The following is a 22,134-nucleotide window of genomic DNA, read 5'->3' as shown; positions in this document are numbered from 1 at the left end:
CAAAGCTACTTAGAATATTAGCCAGTATTTCACCGGGTGTTTGAGAATTGACTTTGATTTTCCATATTGGTTAAGAAAGAATCCTTTGTGTTGTGTTTAGTTTCTAATAAGGTGCTTCTGTGTGTGTTGGTGTTTGATATGAGATTGTACAGCTTGTGTCTTGCAAATCACGGCAAATAGACATAATTCAGGAAAATATAAACTGAGAGCAGGCTCCGGTTATCCCTGGGGGCGGGGAGGAGGAACAGCAGCATCTCTAACTTTGCTACACCCCAAATTCCTTAAACCTGAGAAACATGGAAGGTGCTTTATCTTGTAATGACAAGTCAACGAAAGGCCACACCCCAATGCCATTTATTATTTCAAAGAGGCTGACCTTGCTTAACCAGCAATGAACTTTTAGCACTTCCTGTTTCAGAAAAATAATGCACTGGAACTACTCTTTAAGAGCAGCCACCCAGTTTTAGGATATGGGAAATAATATTGTTACTGGAAAACAGGCAACGAGAGTTTCCTGAGAGCCCTCAGCCTCTTGGGAGACCTGGAAATTGATGACAACAGAAATGCGATTGCGGATCTTGCAACACACATATGAGTTGTAACGTTCCAGTGTCAATGACTGCCTTTCATTTGCTGGATATAAATCTCCATCTGCCCCCTCACTTTTTTTTCCCCCAAGTTTGTATCTCAATACTTCTTTTCATCTGAAGCAGAAAGTGTGAGAGGCCACTTTCTCTGGATTGTTACCAAACTTGTGTCTTTTTTTTCATCTGAATCAGTAGTTGGTGCAGTCTGCTGTTTATCTGATGTACTGGAACTTCCCAAACATCCAAAGTTGAGTAATTGGAAAGTTAATCTTTCAGCCAGTTGCTGACGGGTGGGCAAAAATGAGAACCTAGGAATTATGAGCAGTAGAGGACTATTTGGCCTTGAGCCTGTTTGACCACTCATGATCATAGTTTATCATCCCTGGTATCATGTTCATGTACTAAACCCACGAACCTGGTTCCCTTTAATGTTTTCAGCATAATGAGTGAGCCTCCACAGCCCCTGGATTGGACAATTCCAAATATTCCTCATGCACTCTTGAGTGAAAATATTCTCCCTTGTTTCTGTACTAAGTATCCTTCTGTTTGGAGACTGTAGCCCTAGTTCTAGATTCCTTGGTGGTAACGTTCTCCCTGCTTCTATCCTGAGGAGTTTGTTTCAATGTCGCCCCTCATTCTTCTACACGCTATGGCATAAAGGCTGAGCCTGCTTGTTCTTCCCTCATAATGATCTTCTATCCCAGGGACCAGTTTGGTGAATCTTCACTGTACTACTGTGATAAACCTTTCTGCAGATGAGACCAGAATTGCACACAATTCTTTAGGTGTGATCTTACTTTTTTTTTGTCTTCCAAAGTGGAAGACTTTGTATAGCAACCCACCAGTGAGATTCTTGCCCACCCACTCGACCCCTTTACACCCTCATCATTACTCACATTCCCAATTAGTTTTGCACCATAAGGAAACTTAGACAAATGTTATGTTTGGCTTCCTCACCCTGGTAGGTTGTGAAAATTGTGTGTGGGTTGGAGCGCCACAGTAGGTTGGTTAGTACGAAGCTGTTACAGCTCAGGGCGTCGGAATTCAATTCCCGCTTCGTCTGTGAGGAGTTTGTGCCTTCTCCTCATGAATGCATGGGTTTCATCCGGGTGCTCCAGTTCTTTCCTGCTTTCCAAAGGTGTGCCGGTTAGTCAATTAATCTAATTATAAATAGTCCTGTGATTAGTCTAGAGTTAGGTGGTCTGCTGGGCGATGCAGCTAGTTGGGCCAGGCCAAGGGGCTGCTCTGCCTTGTATCTCTAAATCCACAAATAAAATTGACTATCCCTGCCCACCTCTTTATTTCTACTTGTTCTCTTTTAACCAAATCTCAATTTGGCAACGATTAATTATCCCCAATTCCATGTGTTGTATCCTTAAGTGATCACCTCTTTGGGACTTTATTGTAAGCTTTGTGAATATCCAAATATACATCCATTGATTTTCCCCTCATCTTGTCTACTAGATGTAGCCTTTAAACCATGATTTCTCCTTTTCATAAGTCCACTTTGACTCTGTCTTGATAGAATATCCTTTTTATAGATTCCAACATTTTCCCAGCTACTTGTGTCAGGCTACCAGAATGGTTCACTTTTTTTTAAACTTTCACCCTTTTCTTAAATAGTGGGATCCCATTTGTTGTCTTCCAGTGGGAAATATCTGAATCAACAGAATAGGGAAAAATTGATAACCAAGTGACTTCTATAAAAACTTTAGGATGAAAGTCATTAGGTCCTCGGGATTTATTAGTTTGAAGGTTTATTAGCTTACCTAGTAACATTAATATTAATCTCTGTCAGTTTCCCATTTGCAGTAGGCTCTTTATTCTCCTGGGAGTTCTAGTTTTGTATTTTTTTAAAGAAGATATAAACTAGGTAGGTTAATTGGTCATTGTAAATTGTCCCATGATTTGGCCCAGGTTAAATCGGGGGATTGCTGGGCAGCTTAGCTCAAGGGCTAGAAGGACCTATTTTGCATTGTCTCAATAAATAAGTTATTTTAAAATTTGTTAAATTACACTTTTTTTCTGTCCAATTATATTCTCTCATCTACACTTGCAAGGCTCTTGCGTTAGTCCTTGGTAGATTTTTTTTCATTTTTACATGTAACCTTTTATTGACTTATATTTCATGTAGGCCATCTTTTATCCATTGATCATTTATCACCGACTCCAAAGATGCTTCTAATCTTTAGGTTTACTGCTTTTTTGGCAACTTTCTGACTCTTATCCTTGGATTTAATATTACCCCTACTTCCTCTTGCACTATAGGACTTTGCCACTTTTCCTGTTGAGTCTTAGTGATTTAAAGGGATCTATTTTTGTTGCAATTAATATATTAGTATTTAAACACAAACTATACCTGTCCACTGTCGTACTCTTTAATATACTTTCCTAATCTAATAGTTTCTTTGGCATTTAGCATGTGTTATTTCCAATCTTGTATCTATCCTGGTCAGCTGCCTCCTCCCTCGTCCATTCCTTCATGGTTCCCCTGATTTGGAATGAAAACTCCTGTTTTAAATTGAGTTTAATATTAAATCCTATCATATGATGTGTCTCTTTCCCAGAGGCTTTTTTTTTAAACAAGATAATGAATTAAACTTTTGTCATTGTGCAATGCTAGTTCTACAATAGCTTGTTCCCTTGTCAACACGCACAAAATCCTAGAGGACCTCAGCAGGTCAGGTGGTGTTGATGGAGGGAAAGGAACAGTAGACTCTTTGGGCTGTGGCCCTCAACAGGATTGGAAAGAAAGAAGGCAGAATCCTTCTTAAAAAGGTAGGGGAGAGGGAGGAGCACAGACTGGATGGGAATAGATGAGTCCAGGTGATGGGGGTGGGGGGAATGGAAGGGAATGTTCTGAGAAGCTGGGAGATAACAGCTGGAAGAGGCCAAAGTCTGAAGTGGGAATTTGATAGCAGAGGACGGTAGACTATGGAATAAAGGGGAGGAGGGGGGGAAACCAGAGGGAAATGATGGACAGGTTGTGAGAGTGGGGCATGGGAAGAAAAGGGGTGAGGGAAATGAGGGAAAACAAAGTGTGAGACAGGGGAGGGGTTATCAGAAGTTAGAGAAACCCTCGTCAGTCCTCCAACATGCTGATTTGGGATTCCACCGTATACATTCTAGGAATTCTCTATAAGTCGATGGCAATAATTTAAATTTCCCCAGTCAAAATTCAAAGGATCATTATCAAAGTATGTATGTGTTCCCTTGAGATTCATCTTGAGTTTGTGTATAGATTAAAGTCCCCCATAATTATTCTGTAATTCTTGTTACTTTCACGTCTGATCTCTTCATGTGTACCACGCCCTTTGTCCTCCCACATGCCCATGACCTGGCTGGTATAAATCACTCCCAGTGTAAGTGGTTGATGGAGAATCATGGGGTAGTTAGTGGGTATTTAAGTGGAAACTTTGTAGTTAAGTATGTGGGGGAACGGGATGCATTTGAGAGCCAGTACAAACTCATTGGGCCAAATGGTCTCAGTTCCAAAGAAATGAGGAACTCCCAAGTTTTTTCAGCAACTCCCACTAATGTTTTCAGCCACTTGTTGCTACGTAGCTTCATTCAAACACATTCTAATTATCTGATATGATCTACCAAGTCAAGATCTTCCTAACTTCTGTCTTGTTGTTATTCGTCACTAAGAACGCTACCTCATCACCCTCTCTTCCTTGCCTGTTCTGAAATGTCAAATACCCTGGGATGTCACTGCTTTCAAAGGTGTAAGCAGTTTTCAATAGATCTAATATTGGTTAAATGGGTTCAGAATGATCTACTGTGGATTGTGTACTGAAGACAGAAATGTAACTAATCTGTAAGAATCTGTTGAAAATAGTTTAACCTCCTTCCATTGAATTGTTAGGGAATTGCCCATCATTCCGAGATGATGAATATTAAGATTTTTTTTTGTGCAAACACCCAAGAAAAATGCAATGTGCTAATCAAAAACAAAAGATCTCCAAAATACACAACAAATCAACCATTGTCTATAGTGAGAAATAAGCACAATGATGTGGAAAATTTCTCCAAAACATCACCATGACATTTTCTGGAAATTAGATTTCATCTCCTTTTGGTGTACTTGTACGTCAGAATCAGAATGCTTTATTATCACCAAGTATGTGGACACATACAGGGAATTTGATGCCGGTTTCCCTGAGCTCTCGCTGTACAGAATCAAAAAGCAAACAAAACAATAGTGCAAATAATCGTGAGCTATATACAATGAGGTATACCTGTGTATGTACAGGTGGACTTGGTTTATAATAGACTAAAATTCAAGTGTTCATAAGACTGATGGCATACGGAAAGAAACTGTTCTTGTATCTATTTGTCCTGGCATACAGTGATCTAAAGCGCCTACCAGAAGGAAAGAGTTGGAACAGGTGATGTCCAGTGTGTGATGGGTCTACAATGATACTGCTTGCTCGCTTCCTGACTCTAGGTGCATATAAATCCTGGATCGAGGGCAGCTTCACACCAATAATCCTTTCCGCAGCCCTGACAGTTCCTTGGAGTCTATTCTTGTTTTGTATGTGACTGTAACCCAGTTGGGATGTTCCACAAAATCCCAATGCATTGATCGAAAACATTGAATGAGATTAGTGTAATTGCAGTTGTAATGACTTCAAATGCAAATCAAGGTTACGGGGGATAATTCTCTTGCATTCTGTTTAGATTCAATTAGTTAAAATCTGTTAAATCCCATTTCTATCAAGTGGGTCCTGTGGGATTCCTGATGGAAGCTGCATGAAAGCACGTTGACCAAAAATGATCCCTGATGCAATCTAACTTGGGTTAGAATTATTAAGCTATACACCAAAGAAACAGGCTGTTTGGCCCAATTCATGCATGCTGACCAAGTTATCTACCTGAGTTGTTCTACGTTTAGCCCATGTCCTTCTAAATATTTCCTGTTTATGTATCTGTCTGAGTGCCTTTCAAATGTACCTTCTTCAGCCACTTCATCTGGTGGGTAAAAGGAGTGAACTTTCCAATCCCCACCACCTCAGTGTGGAAAACGTCCCTCAGATCTCTTAAATCTTTCCCTTCTCACTTTAATCCTATGTCCTCTGGTTTTGGACCCCACCCACCCCACTGTGGACTGTGGTTATTCACCTATCTACATCCCTCAGGATTTTGTAAACCTCTGTAAAGTCATCCTTTAGGCTCCATATTCCAGGGGAAAGAAGTTCTCGCTTGTCTAAACTCTCCTTATAATCAAGCCCTCCCGTTCTAGTTATGTTGTTGCAAATCCTTCTACATAATAACATAAGAAATAGAAGCAGGAGTAGGCCATCCAGCCCATCGAGCCTGCTCTGCTATTCAATAAGATCATGGCTGATCTGACCATGAATTCATCTCCACCTACCTGCCAGATCCCCAGAACCCTTAATTCCTGTACCATGCAAAAATCTATCCAACCTTGTCTTAAATATACTTACTGAGGTAGCCTCAGAGAATTCCACCAATTCACCAGTCTTTGGGAAGATGGTTCCTCCTCATCTCTCTCATTTCTGCACAGTTTAATGACATCTCTCCTACAGGGTGACAGGAACTACAGACAACTCCAAATGTGAACTTACCACCACCTTGTACAGCTGAAACATGACTTCTCAACTCCTGTACTCAATGTGCTGATTGATGAAGGCAGGTGTGCTAAACACTTTCCCCACCCTGTCTACCTGAGTTGCCACTTAAAATAAACTATGTACCTGCTCCTCTAGGTTCCTCTGTTCAACAGCACTCACCAGGGTCCTACAATTTACTGTGCAAGTCCTGCTCTGGATAGTCGTACCAAAATGCAACATCTTGCATTGATCTGAATTAAACTCAATTAAATCACTTTGTGTACCCCTCAAAAGAATACAGATGCTGCTAGATCAACCTCCTAGGCTAGTGTACTTCTGTGTTGAACATCTACCAGAATGATTAATTTTGCAAGCTACTTGTATCTTGGGCTGAATTATCTTCAGAGGAATGCAAGTGGGATGAGTTGAAGCTGACTGAAAGCCAAACACAAGAGCTGTTGGGTGTTAAAATATGTGCAAAGGGAAAAAAAAAGTGGAATGGTGAAATTGATGCCTGTAACAGAATCCATCTGAAAATGTTATCATGTGTTTTTTTTCTCTCTTCAACACGCAGAGCTAAGTGGCGAATGCTTGCCCTAGGATTTTGATAAGTCCATAGGTCAGTTCCAAGGATTTCATCCCAAAACTTTTGATACTGGAATTCAAATTTCACGAGTGAGTTAATTTAACAATAGAATCCCTTACAATAAGCTCATGTTGCTGTTGAAGATCTTGACATTCACAGTTGCTTTAATCTCAGTCAATGTTTTAAGACGAGTTAATGTGTTGGAAGGTTAGGCAGTGATTGTTTCCAAATACAAATGTTGTAGTGGATGTGGAAAAATTACCTACAAAGACTAAATCTGCTGAGTGGTGACGAAGGTCCTGACGAAGGGTCTCGGCCTGAAATGTCAACTGTACCTCTTCCTAGAGATGCTGCCTGGCCTGCTGCGTTCACCAGCAACTTTGATGTGTGTTGCTTGAATTTCCAGCATCTGCAGAATTCTTGTTTGAGTGGTGATTATGTATGTTTTAATATATATAATGGAGCTAGGGAAATGTGTGTCTATCTCGACATTGTCTTTTATTCTACTTTCCTGCTTTGGTAACGGTTTCTCCTGCGCCTCTATGGTTGCGCTGTAGTGAAACAAAGCAGGTGATGGATACCACTAGACTGTTGGTTTATTCAGGAAACATCTGTAAGTTAAACAGTTGCCAAACCATCTTCTTGCTTGGGGTACAGATATTCTCATAACATTCCATAGTGCTTTAAAATCGGCTGAGATGTAGTCAATCTATAACGTAGGAAGCTTATTGCTGATCAACTGATCTGCTCCCTCACTGAAACAAATATTAACCCATATACTAAAAAGAATGCCTTCAGATGCCACTTTAACATCCACAAGATATGAGCCAGGCAGGAATTTGTTTAACATTTGGTTTGGAAGATGCATCTCCCCTAAGAGGGTAACATTGCTACCCTATAGCAGTGTAATTAACAGTCAAGATTTTTTCTCTAATTTAGACCTACAATCAACTACCCAATGAGTCAGTACCCACTTAAAACTGTGAATCCCATTAACATGATCTTAAATCAGTAAGGGCTAGAAATTTGGATTGTCTCTCAGCCACTATATTAGAATAATTATTAATACCTCTGCAAAAACCTCTAGCAGCCAAACATCTCCGGCTAAGTTGTACTTAGCAAAAGGGGATAAGTATTTGTTTCTTGTCCAGGAAGGAGATGTTGGGAAGAGATGTGAAACTAGTAGGAGTGTGGGATCATGACATTCTTTTATTGTAATTACATAGTAATGCTGCTTCATTCCTCTTAGTTTCTTCGTATAGTTTTATTTCCTATATGCTGATTTTTGAATAATCACAATGATGAAGGTGAGGAGAGGACCATTATTTGTATTTCCAATTGTGTGCTGCACCTACAACTCAGTGGCCACTTTATTAGGTACCCCTGTACACCTTGTTATTGCAAATCTCTCATCAACCAATCATGTGGCAGCAACTCAGTGCATTTTGTGGTCAAGAGATTCAATTGTTGTTCTGACCAAACATCAGAATAAGGAAGAAATGTGATCGGTGTGCTTTTGACCATGGAATGATTGATGGTGTCAGATGAGGTGGTTTGAGTATCTCAGAAATGACTGATCTAGAATTTTCATGCATGGCAGTCTCTAGAATTTACAGGGAATGGTCCAAAAAAAAAAGCACACAAAAAAAAATCCAATGAGTGGCAGTTCTGTGGGCAAAACTGACTTACTAATGAGAGAGGTCAGAGAAGAATGCCCAGACTGGTTCAACCTGACAAGAAGGCAACAGTAGCTCAAATAATCACACATTACAACAGTGGTGAATGCATAACATGTTGAGCCTTGAAGTGAATGGGTTAAAGCAGCAGAATACAATGAATGTACACACAGTGCCCATTTTGTTTAGGTATAGGAGTTACCTAATATAGAAGCTACAGAGTGTATATCCTCTACTGGAAATACTTTGAATGGAAAACCTTGACAATAGTTCACTGATACCATTTTCTCCTTGCACTGAAATCCAATAACATGCATCATGTAACCAATTTACATAGTGATCAGCTATGACTCGCTTCATTTAAGGCAGGTGTTTAAATACCAAAGGTCATAACACACCTGACTACAGATCCATGTAATCTGACTTCCTGCTACACATTTTTTTTTATTTCAAGTGACAATTCTCTGAAGTTGGGAGCAATTTTATGGAAACTTTGCCAGATAATTCATTCTCACTGAGTTTACTTAGCTGTGTTTTTTTTTGTTGCTTGGATCGACAAACTCTGAATATCCCATTTGTATAGTAGGTAACCTAGATGTGAATGCATGTTTTTGCACACCTATAGAGAGCTTTTGTTATGATTATAATCTACATTGTTGACAGCACACTTTATATTAAACAGCCTACACAAGTGTAAAGGTATTGCTGAATAGCTGATGTCACCAATACAGAAGCAGCCTTGGTTGAGGAAAGGTGGAAATAATGATTGATGGTTCATATAATGCATTTATGGTTGATCTGAAACACAGAATGTCAGCTGGAGTGCAAGTGCCCAAGTTACCCCTGCACTCTCTCCAGAGTGTTTACCTTACATAAAAGTCACACTCTACAAAATTGAATAGATTAAAACAAACTTAGACTTGGACAGGTGCCCATTTTACCCCAACACACTGCTGTCCAATTGTTTCATAAAACATGTATATAGTGTAACAACCATCATACTTTGTGAAACTGTGGAAAATAAGGGAAATGCATTTTATTAAAAATGCTGTCTCTCTGGGGTTCCAAGAATATTTTTTAATGGTAGTGCATTAACTTTTTGTTTTGTTTTATTTATTTGAGATTTTAAGTTCTGGGCATGTCTGGCAAATTCAGTATTTATTACCCAATTCAGATTGCACTTGAGAAGAAATCAGCGAACCACCTTCTGGAACTTCCTGCAGATATTACATTCCCCTTTACGTGTGTGCACTGGAAATCGCATTGAATAGTCTTGGCATTTCCACAGTGCTGTTGGGGAAGGGAGTTCCAGAAAGTAGACCAGCAGCAATGCAGGAATAATTGTTTCCAATTTAGAATGGTATGTAACTTGGAGAGTGTCCCCATCTACCTTGAAAGCTCTGTCATCCTTGGTGTAGGAGATGGTGGACTTTGGAGGTGCTGTCAAAATAGCCTAGGTGAGTAACAACAGCACATTTTGTCAATGCAAATATAACAGCCACAAAGTGACTGCGGTGGAAAGAGGAAGTGCTGAAGAGGTGGAGGGGACACTAACTGAGCAGTTTGCTTTATCCCAGATGATGTTGAACATCTTGTTTGCTGTTGTCATTGAGCTCATTTATGAAAGTCCATACATTCCATCAAATCCCTGTAGGTCCGGGGTTCCCATCATGGGGTCCATGGGCCCCTTCGATAATGGTAAGGGTCCATGGCATAAAAAAGCTTGGGAACCCCTGCTGTAGATGGTGGTCTAGTAGGAAAAAAGTCAATTGCTGCAAAATTCCCAGCTTCTCACCTCTCCTCAAACAAACCAAAATATTAGATGGGTTCTGATCAATAGTGACCCTTGGGATTGTGATGATGGGGGACTCAGTGATTGCAATGTCACTGTATGTCAATTATAGGTGATTAGGCACTCTCCTCTTGGTGATGGTTATTGTCTGGCACTGTAGCTTTGCAATTGTTACTTAGATCATAAGAGAGAGGAGCAGAGTTAGGGCCATTTAGTCCACTGAGTCTGCTCCATGGTTGATTTATTATTCCTCCAAATCCCATTCTCCTGCCTTCTCCCTGGAACCTTTGACACCCTTACTAATCAAGAATCTATCAATGTCCGCTTTAAAATATATCCAATGACTTGGCCTCCACAGCTGTCTGTAGCAATGAATTCCACAGATTCACCACCCTCTGGCTAAAGAAATTCTTCAGTTTTGTTCTCAGGTATGTTCTTGTGTTCTGAGGCTGTGCTCTCTGGAACTAGACTCCCCCACTATGGGAAACATCTTCTCAATGTCCACTCTATTTCAATATTCGATAGATTTTGATGAGGTTCCCACCACCCCACCTCATTTTTCTAACTTCCAGTGAGTACAGGCCCAGAATTATCAAATGGTCCTCCTATATTAACTCTTTCATTCCCGGGATCATTCTTGTGAACCTCTTCTGGGCCCTCTCGATGCCAGCACAAGGGCCCAAAGCTGCTCACAATACTCCTAGTGCGGTCTGACCCATGCCTTATAAAGCCTCAGCATTTTTTACTTGCTTTCGTACGCTAGTCCTTTCAAAATGAATGCTATCATTGCATTTGTTTTCCTTTGTTTTCCTTACTACCAACTCAACCTACAAGTTAACCATTAGGGAATCCTGCACTAGGAGTCATAAATCCCTTTGCCCCTCTGATACTTACTACTTATGAGGTTGAATGATGACTGGACCTTGGAAATAATTCGGAAGGTGTGTAGCTCGGGTGGTTGATGGTTGGGCTGAGTTGTTCTCCGATCTTGACAATTCAGCCCTTGAGCTTGCTCAACAGGCTCTGAGATTGTTGCTGCCTTGAGGATGAGTGTGGGGTCTTTCAGAAGGATGAGCAACCAGACTGTGGCACTGTGGTTCAGGGAACCATTCAAGAAAGGGGAGAGAAGAGAAATGTAGTTGAAACAGGGGATAGTATGGCCAGGAGATGGACACAATTCTCTGTTGCAAGGGTCCTGGAGGCTGAGTTGCCTGGTTTCAGGAGATCTCGTCTGAGTTGCAGAGGAATTTGGAGTGGTAGGGGAAAGGTCTGCTTGTCACAGTCCATGTTAGTATCAACAGCATAGGAAGAACAAGGAAAGAGGTTCTGCTGCAATAATCTGAGCAGATGAGGATTAAATTAAAACATAGAATCAAAAAGGTGATATAGAACATAGAAATTGACAGCACATTACAGGCCCTTTGGCCCACAATGTTTCACCGACCATGTAACCTACTCTAGAAACTGCCTAGAATTACCCTACTACATAGCCCTCTATTTTTCTAAGCTCCATGTACCTATCTAAGAATCTCTTAGTAGACCCTATTGTATTCGCCTCTACCACCATCGCTGGCAGTGCATTCCACGCACCCACCACTTTCTGTATGAAAAACATCCCCCTGAACCTACTACAAAGCACCATAAAACTATGCCCCCTCGTGTTAGCCATTTCAGGCCTGGAAAAACGCCTCTGGCTATCCACACAAGCAATGCCTCTCATCATCTTGTACACCTCTATCAGGTCACCTCTCATCCTCAGTCGCTCCAAGAAGAAAAGGCCAAGTTCACTCAACCTATTCTCATAAGGCACGCTCTCCAATCCAGGCAACATCCTTGTAAATCTCCTCTGCACTCTCTCTATAGTATCCACATCCTTCCTGTAATGAGGTGACCAGAACTGAACACAGTACAAGTACACAGTACACACATCGTATAACATAATAATCTGCAAATTGGCACAGGATTAATAAAATCAGAGTTAAATGCGTGGCTCAAAGATAGTTGTGGTAGAAGTGGATTTGAATTCATGGGACATGGGCATCAGTACTGGGGAAGGAGGGAGCTGTTCAGATGCGACGAGCTCCACCTGGACTATGCTGGGACCAGGGTCCTGGTGAATCACACTGCCAGGGCTTTAAGATAAATAGTAGCGGTGTGTGTTCAACGTGCTGGAAAAGCATCAATGCATCTGGGGTTGAGAGGGTAAGCAGCTTTAAGTTCCTCAGCATCCACATCACCAGGGATCTCACGTGGTCTGTACACACCAGCTGTGTGGTGAAAAAGGCACAACAGCACCTCTTTCACCTCAGACGGTTGAGGAAATTTGGTGTGGACCCCCAAATCCTAAGAACTTTCTACAGAGGCACATTTGAGAGCATCTTGACTGGCTGCATCACTGCCGGGTACGGGAACTGTACCTCCCTCAATCACAGGGCCCTGCAAAGAGTGGTACGGACAGCCCAGCGCGTCTGTAGTTGTGAACTTCCCATGATTCAGGACATTTACAAGGACAGATGTGTAAAAAGGGCCCATAGGATCACTGGGGACCCAAGTCACCCCAACCACCATTCCAGCTGCTACCATCCGGGAAACAGTACCACAGCATAAAAGCCAGGACCAACAGGCTCCAGGACAGCATCTTCCACCAGGCCATCAGACTGATTAACTCACACTGATTTGAGTGTACTCTATATTACACTGACTGTTCTATTTATTATAAATTACTATGATTGCACATTGAACAGAGAGGGAGACGTAATGTAAAGATTTTTACTCCTCATGTATGTGAAGGATGTAAGAAATAAAGTCAATTCGATTCAAGTAGGAAAAAAGGGAAGGAGAGTGCAGAAGAGTTTACTGAAGTCTCTAGATACTAAGGGAAAATTTAGGAAGAGATAAGAATTTATCTTCAGGCAACATGGAGACAAGATTGAAACGAAGGGTGTACAAGACTGAAGGCGTTATGTTTGAATGCACATAGTATATGAAATGAGGTGGATGAGCTTGTAGCACAGTTATAAAGTGGCGGGGATGATATTGCGACATCACTGAGCTGTGGTTGAAAGAAGATCACAGCCGGGGCCTAAGCATCCAAGGAAACACTTCGTATCAAAAGGACAGGCAGGTGGCCAGAGGGACTGGGGTGGGGGCTTTGTTTTTAAAAAATGAAATCAAAGCCATATAAATAAATGACATGGGATCAGAAGATGTAGAAAGTGGTGAAGAGTTATTAAATTGCAATGGAGAAAAGACCCTGATGGGAGATGCTGTATATATAGGCTTTCAAATAGTAATCAGGATGTGGGGTACAAATTACAACACGAGATAGAAAAGGCTAGTAAAAAGGACAATCTTACAATGGTCATGGGATACTTCGGTATGCAGGTAGGTTGGGAAAATCAAGTTGGCGCTGGATCCCAAGAGAAAGAATTTGTGGAATGGCTGTTTAACGCAGTTTGTGGTCAAGCCCACTTGGGGATGGGGCAATCCTGGATTGTGTGTTGTGTAATGAACCAGATTTGATTAGGGAGTTAAAGGTAAAGAAATGCTTAGGAGGCAGTGATCATAACTCACTGCCTCCTAAGGTTTCCTTGATCTTTAGGATTCACTCTGTATTTTGAGAAGGAGAAACTAAACTGGGATGGGTCAGTATTGCAGTAGAATAAAAGAAACTACAGAGTATGATAGAGGAGCTGGCCCAAGTTGATTGAAAGGGGACACTAGTAGGGATGACAGAAGAGCAGCAATGGCTGAAGTTTCTGAGAGAGATTGGGAAGAGGCAGGATCAGTTCACCCCAAAGAAGAAGAAACGTTCTAAAGGTAGGATGAAACAACCATGGCTGACAAAGGGAAGTCAAAGACAGCGCAAACGCAAAAGAGAGTGCGTGCAATATAGCAAAAAGTAGTGTGAAGCTAAAGGATTGGGATGTTATTGGGAACAAAAAATGAATTGTAACTAAAAAAAGGCAATAAGGAGAGAAAAGATGAAATATGAAGGTAAGCTCACCAATAAAAGAGGATCCCAAAAGTATTTGCAGATATTTGTAGAGTAAAATAGAGGCAAGAATGGACATCAGTGTACTGAATAATAATGCTGGGAAAATAATAACGTGGAACAAAGAAATGGCTGTTGAACTGAATTAGCATTTTGAATTAGTGGTCTGCCTTCACTGTCGAAGATGCAAGCAATATGACAGATATTCAAGAGTGTCAGGGGCAGAGGTGAGTGTTGACACTATTACTAAGGAGAAGGTGCTTGGAAAGCTGAAAGGTCTGAAGGTAGATAAGTTACCTAGACTAGATGGGCAACACCTTAGGTATCTGAAAGAATTAGCTGAAGAGTTTGTGGAGGCATTAATAGTGATCCTTCAAGAATTACTAGTTTCTAGAATGGTTACAGAGGCAGGAAAATTGTAAACGTCACTCCACTCTTTAAGAAGGTAGGGAGGTAAAAGAGGAAATTATAGGCCACTTAGCTTGACCAGTGATAAGATAATGGAGTCCATCATTATGCATGAGGTTTCAGGTACTTAGAGGCACATGATACAATAAACCAACATCATCATGCTTTATATAAGGGGAAATCTTGTCTGACAAGTGTTTTGGAAGCCTTGAGGAAATAACAGACAGGATAGACAAAAGAGAGTCAGTGGATGTTGTTTACTTGAATTTTCAGAAGGCCTTTGACAAGGTGCCACACATGACGCTGCCAAACAAGATAAGAGCCCATGTTATTACCGGAAAGATACTTGCATGGCTAGAAGATTAGCTGACTGGCATAAGAAAGAGTGGGAATAAAGGGGAGCAACAAATGCAAAATGGTGGAGGAACTCAGCAGGACAGGCAGCAACTATGGAAAAAAGTAGTCAGTGTTTTGGCCCAAAATGTTGACTGTACTTTTTTTTCCCCCATAGATGCTGCCTGGCCTGCCGAGTTCCTCCAGCATTTTGTGTGTGTCACTTGGATTTCCAGCATCTGCAGATTTTCTCTTGTTTGGGAATAAGGGGGGCCTTTTTTTTTGGTGGACTGCCATTATTAGAGGTTTTCCTTACGGGTCAATGTTGGCTCTGCTACTTTTCACATTATACGTCAATGATCTGGCTGACAGAATTGATGGATTGGTGGCCAAGATACAAAGATAGCTGAAGGAGCTGAAGGGGCAGGTAGTGTTGAGGAAGCAGGGAGACTGCAGAAGGATTTGGACAGGTTAGGAGAAGGGGCAAAGAAGTGGCAGATGGAATACAGTGTAGAAAAATTTATGGTCATGCAGTGTGGTAGATTGAATAAAGGCATAGATTGTTTTCTAAGTGGGGGCCACATTCAGAAAGCAACTTTGCAGTTTAAGTCTGTGGTAAGGAAGGTAAAAGCAATGTTAGCAATCATTTCTGGAGTACTTGAATATAAAAGCAGGGATGCAAGGCTGAGGCAAGTGCGAGGAAATCTGCAGATGCTGGAATTTCAAGCAACACACATAAAAATTGCTGGTGACCACAACAGTTTTGCTGCTGTGTTCACCAGCAATTTTTATGTAAGGCTGAGACTTTTTTTTAAGGCATTGGTCAACCTTTGCTTGGAGTATTGTGAGCAATTATGAGCCCCATATCACAGAAAGGATGTGCTGGCATTGGAAAGGGTGCAGAGGAATTTCACAGGAATGATCCCAGGACTGAAAGGGTTAATGCACGAAGAATGTGTGATGGCTCTTGCTCTGTACTCACTGGAGTTTAGAAGAATGAGGGGGAATCTCATTGAAACCTACTGAGTATTGAAAGGTCTATATAGGGTGGACCTGGGGAATATGTTTCCAATAGTTGGAGAGTCTAGGACCAGAGGAAACAGCCTCAGAATAGAAGGACATCCCTTTATTACAGAGTTGAGAAGTAATTTCTTTAGCTAGAGGGTGGTGAACATGTAGAATTCATGTCCTCAAATGGCAGTGGAGGCCAAATCACTGGGTAGTTTTGAAGTAGAGTTTGATAGGTTCTTGATAGTAAATGTGTCAAAGTTTACAGGGAGGAGAATGTGACTGAGGTAAATAAATCAGCCATGGTCAAATTGCAGAGCAGATCTGATGGGCTGAATGGCCTAATTTAGCTCTTATGTCTTATGATCATCACTAAGTGTGCCCACTTCTGACCTTATGACAGAAGGAAGGTCAATCGTGAAGCAGGTATAGACGACTGGCCTTAGAATATTGCTCTGAGAGATTCCTACCATGGCATGCCGGGTCTGGGATGATCAATCACCTTTCTCTGTGTGAGGTGTGGCTCCAACCACTGGCCTTCAGCTTTCGTGCTGTGCTCTTTCATCCGGCATGTATGTCACAACTCAAGAGCAGGCAAGCAATGGTTTTCAATATCAGACTGAAATAATTCTTCTATAATCTACTTGTCCTTAACACATTTTTGATCTCAATAAACTGTCAGTGTTACAATTTGTCAAATTTAAAAATCTCATCCTTTCATTAAAATCCTTTCTTTGGGCTTCTCTTAGTGCTGTTCGGTAAATCCTACCTTCCTAAGAACTCACTCTCCTCCACTTCCGGGCCTCATTCCTTCAGTGAATTTCTTGCCATTAGATGTATCTACCCCTGGCTCTAGAATTTACCACAACTTCCCTCTCCCTTTTTTCTTTTAATATAATCAAATGCCAGCCAAGCTATTGATCACCCAATTGGTGCCAATTTTCACCTAAGTTACATTGGAGTGCAGATTTGCAGTATAAGTGCTTGTTGGTGGAAATTAAAGAAATCTGAGAACATTTTTATATAATATAATTTCCTCAAACTCCTGCGTGTTACTATTTCTTATTCTGTTGGTGATAATTCTCTGTTTCTCACTGCTCCATCAGCTGTTAAACTATATCTACTGCTTTTTATTTAAAAAAAAAATTCTAGCCTGTAAGTTCCAGTATCCTTGTCCCTAGTGAGTTGAACTTATGTAGTCACCTTGTATGCTTTTGCATTGAACAGGTTGATGAATGCTAATCTCCACTTTTGAGAGGAAGACATCATATACAAAGATAAATCCATATTTTGAATAAACCTTTTTTCCCACTGCATTTTTGTTTATTTAACTTGGCAGCAGTGAGTGGTTTTATTATTAAAAGGGGGAATTTTGTTTTAAATGTTATCACATGCAACCTCAGAATTAGATCACCTGAAATACCCACACGTTTGGGTTTTTACTCCAGAATCGAAATAAAGTTCTTCTTTATAATAAATTTATTTTACAGTCAGGGAGACACAGGAAGATTTGCAGTCAGAATTATTTTATTTTGGGGGGGGGATGAGGATTGGGGTCATAAATTTATTGAATGGAGAAAAAGTCAAACTCAATCTCAGAATAATGAGCTATAGGGATTTTCAATTTTCCACCCAAGTGATCTCCCTCTCAATACTCCACAAAAGATTTTGAAATGGAAAAGACAAATCTTGCTGTTGACTTTATGACGTTAACTACATTGTCTGCTTGTTATATAGTCAATGGAACACATTACTGAGCAGGCAGTCAATTCAATATCATCGGGTCTCTGTTGCCTCCCAAGATTAATTTTGGCCTCATGATCTCCAAACATTTTTTTGTACAATATTTTAGCCAGTAGTGAAAGAAGACCTAATTGTCCCCCTTCTGCTTCCAGTAATGCAGAAAAAAAACTCCTTCAGTCTCTCTGGATAATACTTTCACTGACAACCTTTTGCAATTTAAATTTCAGAAATGATATGATTGCTTTGCTCCATATTTAATTTTAAAGAAAAATAAATGTTTAAAATGTCCTATTGTATTTTTCAGCACGGCATTCTGCAGTACAGTACTATAACTTGAAAACACACAGCTTTTACATTGCACTGTAATATAATGAAGATTCTACATAAAAGCTTGATCTAATTTGTTTAGGAATTTGCTTCTGTAATGTTTTGTATCTTCAAAACATTAAATTAGTTCAAAGAAAACACAGGAGTCCGAAGAATATGGGTATAACTTTGAGTTTACTTTAAGTAAGGCGTGCACATGTCACATAGCAAGATGATGTTTTCAACTAATGTATTTATCCATATAACCTGTAATTATTTACTTAAACGAACAAGAAAGCTTAATCAGATAATATATCTAAGATTACTCAAATATTATTGAAATATCAAATGTACAACAGCTTCTATTTACCTACCGTATTCAGTGACCATGTCGCGCTTCCAGGTACTGAAGATGAGCGTCTGTTGTCAATGTTGGAAAAACTATTACCAACAACTAGGTCAAGGTCCCTCAAACTGGCACATGGATGATCAATTGACAGCAGAGTTTGTTGGGAGAGAGCTATTGACAGAAATGCTGGGACAACTCTTTCCCAGAGAGTGATCTGAGACTTTTTATACCAACTTGAAGAGGTAGACACGGGCTCAGGAACTAAACAGGATTCAAACACAGCTATTTAGTTACTAAATTGAAGTTATTTCCTAAAAATGTTTTGAATGAAAGTATCTTTGCTTGTTTGGCACTACTTAAAAGATCAATCTATGCTACATTCTGGGACTTGAATGTGCAATCTGCTGAGTTTGAAGGAAGATTGCTTCCACTTAAATATCTTCTGGATTTGCACGATGCTTTTTGAGCGACCACAGAACCTAGTCTCCAATGGTCTTGGATTGCCATTAGAACAAGAGGTAGCTGTATAAAATTTGTGTGATGAATGGTGTGTATCAGTTAAATATATAGGCAGTGTTCTCTCTCTGGGACAGATCATCCCTGACCCAAAGGGATTGCTTTAAAAGGCAGTGCTTCAGAAAGATGGCTTCCATTATGAAGCACCCCACTACCCGGGACATGCAGTCTTTTCAGTACTACCATCAGGAGGAGATACAGGAGCCTGAAGGCACACACTCAGTGTTTTAGGAATGGTCTGCCCCTCAGCTATCAGTTTTCTGAGTGATGCATGGACATTAGTCACTGTTTTACTCTCTTTATGCACTACTTGTTTTTTAATTCAGGCCAGGCAGGCAGCATCTATGGAAAAAAAAAAGTATAGTTGATGTTTCGGGCCGAGACCCCTACTTGGAGATCTTGAACCCGATTCTGATTAAGAAAATTGTTAGTGTGCTGGCTAACAATTTGCGCACTCGGCTTACCAGATCCAGCACCTCTCATAGTCCCGGAACAATCGAGAAAGCACACCAACACCTCTGCTTCCTGAGGAGACTGAAGAGAGCTGGACTATAAAGCTACGCACATCAATCATCATGACCGTCTACAGATGCACAGTAAAGATCGATCCTAACATTGGGTGGGGGTGGAGAATGTCTCTAACAAGGGGGGTGTAAGATGCTCCCTCCCCCCACTAGCCTGCAGGTCACCCTTGGGCAAGGTGAATTACCTACGTTGTATTCTCTTCCCCCCCCCCACCCCGCATCACGTGAAGTCATGGGAGCAGGTGGTGCATATCACGAGTCCTGGTTGTGCAACCACTGATGCCAGGCAGACGATCTCTGAAGAGCACTGATAATGGCAGGGGTCACCCACCTCGTAAAGCCATGACCCAGAATAAGGTAATGGCAAACCACTTTTTTTTTACAAAAAAATTGCCAAGAGCAATCATAGTCATGAGACCCTGCTCCCTTGTGTCACACAACAAGGCGCATAATGATGATAATGAATATGCTGCATCACTGAACGACCGGGAAACTGGCCTGCGGTGGACAGGAAGGCTCTACAGCGGGTTGTCAAAACTGCCCAACGTTTCACCGGCACCAGCCAACCTGCCATCAAGGACACATACGAAAAAGTGTCAGAAAAAGGCCAGCAATATCATAACAGATCTCATCCACCCTGCTCAAGGACTGTTTACCCCACTCCTATTGGGGAGGAGTATACATAACACCCACACCAGGACCACCAGACTCAAAAACAATTGCCTTCCCCAAGAAGTAAGGCTGATCAACTCCTCCACCCTACCACCACAACTTTATCATTTCCTGATAGAGTCATCTTATGTACAGACGCACTGGTGTCTAATATCACTCTATGTACATATAATCTATCAATTTGTATAAATATTATGTATTTATATTTTTGTGTTTTTAATCACTATTATTGTGTTCTTTATCTTCTTGTGTTTTTTATATGCTGCGTCCAAACCAGAGCAACAATTAATCATTCTCTTTTACACTTGCGTACTGGAAATGACACTAAACAGTCTTGAATCCTGTCCCACCTGCGGCGGATTCCGTATTGGACTCACCAGTCCCCTCAAAACCGGCACTACTGGAGTTGAAAGCAAGTCATTCTTGAACCAAAGGATCATGTCTCATCAGCAATTAATGAATTCCTGTAGAACAATCGGAAAGGAGGAACAATATGTCTTTTCTGACTCACTTGAAAATGATGCAGATGATCAGATATCCAGGATATACGGGTAGAACTAGTTTTTCAGGTGACATGGCACAGCAGTCCTGCAAATCCAGACAGATACAGATGCACAACTTAATTCTGCTGGCTAAGCAGTCGGTTTTAGTTTTATCAGGATCTTGCACCAGTAAACACAAAATACTCTGCAGATACTGGGGTCAAAGCAACACTCACAACATGCTGGAGGAGCTCAGCAGGTCGGGCAGCATCCGTGGAAACAATCAGTCAACGTTTCCAGCCAGAACCCTTCGTCAGGACTGAAGAGGGAAGGGGCAGAGGTCCTATAAAGAAGGTGGGGGGAGGGTGGGAAGGAGAAAGTTGGTAGGTTCCAGGTGAAAAACCAGTAAGGGGAAAGATAAAGGGGTGAGGGAAAGGAAGCAGGGAGGTGATAGGCGGGATAGGTGAAGAAGGAATAGGGGAAAGCACAATAGGTAGTAGAAGGAGGCAGACCATGAGGGAGGTAGTAGGCAACTGTGGGAGGGGGCAGAGTGAAATAGGGATGGGAGAAGGGAGGGGGAGGGAATTACCGGAAGTTGGAGAATTCGATGTTCATACCAAGGGGCTGGAGAATACCCAGACGGTATATGAGTTTAACCTCATCACAGCAGTAGAGGAGGCCAAGTATGGACATGTCCGAATGGGAGTGAGAAGCAGAGTTGAAGTGAGTGGCAACCAGGAGATCCTGTCTGTTGTGACCTGACACATTGGGGGACCGCTTCGTCGAGCACCTCCGCTCCTTCCGCCACAACAGACAGGATCTCCCCGTTACCACCGACTTCAACTCTGCTTCACACTTCCATTCGGATATGTCCATACATGGCCTCCTCTACTACCAGGATGAGGCTAAACTCATGCTGGAGGAGCAACACCTCATATACCGTCTGGGTAGTCTCCAGCCCCTTGGTATGAACATCGAATTCTCCAACTTCCAGTAATTCCCTCCCCCTTCCTTCCCCTAGCCCTATTTCACTCTGCCCCCTCCTCTAGCTGCCTACTATCTCCCTCATGGTTCTGCCTCCTTCTACTCTCCATTGTGCTTTCTCTTATTCCTTCTTCACCTTTTCTGCCTATCACCTCCCTGCCTCCCTTCCCCCACTCCTTTATCTTTCTCCTTACTGGTTTTTCACCTGATACCTACCAGCCTTCTCCTTCCCGCACTCCCCCACCTTCTTTATAGGGCCTCTGCCCCTTCCCCCTACAGTCCTGACGAAGGGTTCCGGCCCGAAACATTGACTGATCATTTCCACGGATGCTGCCCGACCTACTGAGTTCCTCCAGCGTCTTGTACCAGTAGATTCGTCCAGAATAGTTTCACCTCTGACACATGAAGTACTTTCTCTGTCTTGAACATTTAAATACATTGAGAATTGAAAAGTTTATTTCATAAATTCAACGCTAAATCCAAGTTTGTCAAATAGAACAGGATTTTTATCTTGCACTTGAAACAGATAACGACATTTTATATTGCGGTGTTAGCCTCCTGACTCACTTGAAGCCAAATTCTCTGACCGATGATATGA

Source organism: Mobula birostris, chromosome 14 (genome assembly GCF_030028105.1).
Source record: "Mobula birostris isolate sMobBir1 chromosome 14, sMobBir1.hap1, whole genome shotgun sequence".
Lineage (NCBI taxonomy): Eukaryota > Metazoa > Chordata > Chondrichthyes > Myliobatiformes > Myliobatidae > Mobula > Mobula birostris.
This window is presented reverse-complemented; position numbering follows the sequence as displayed.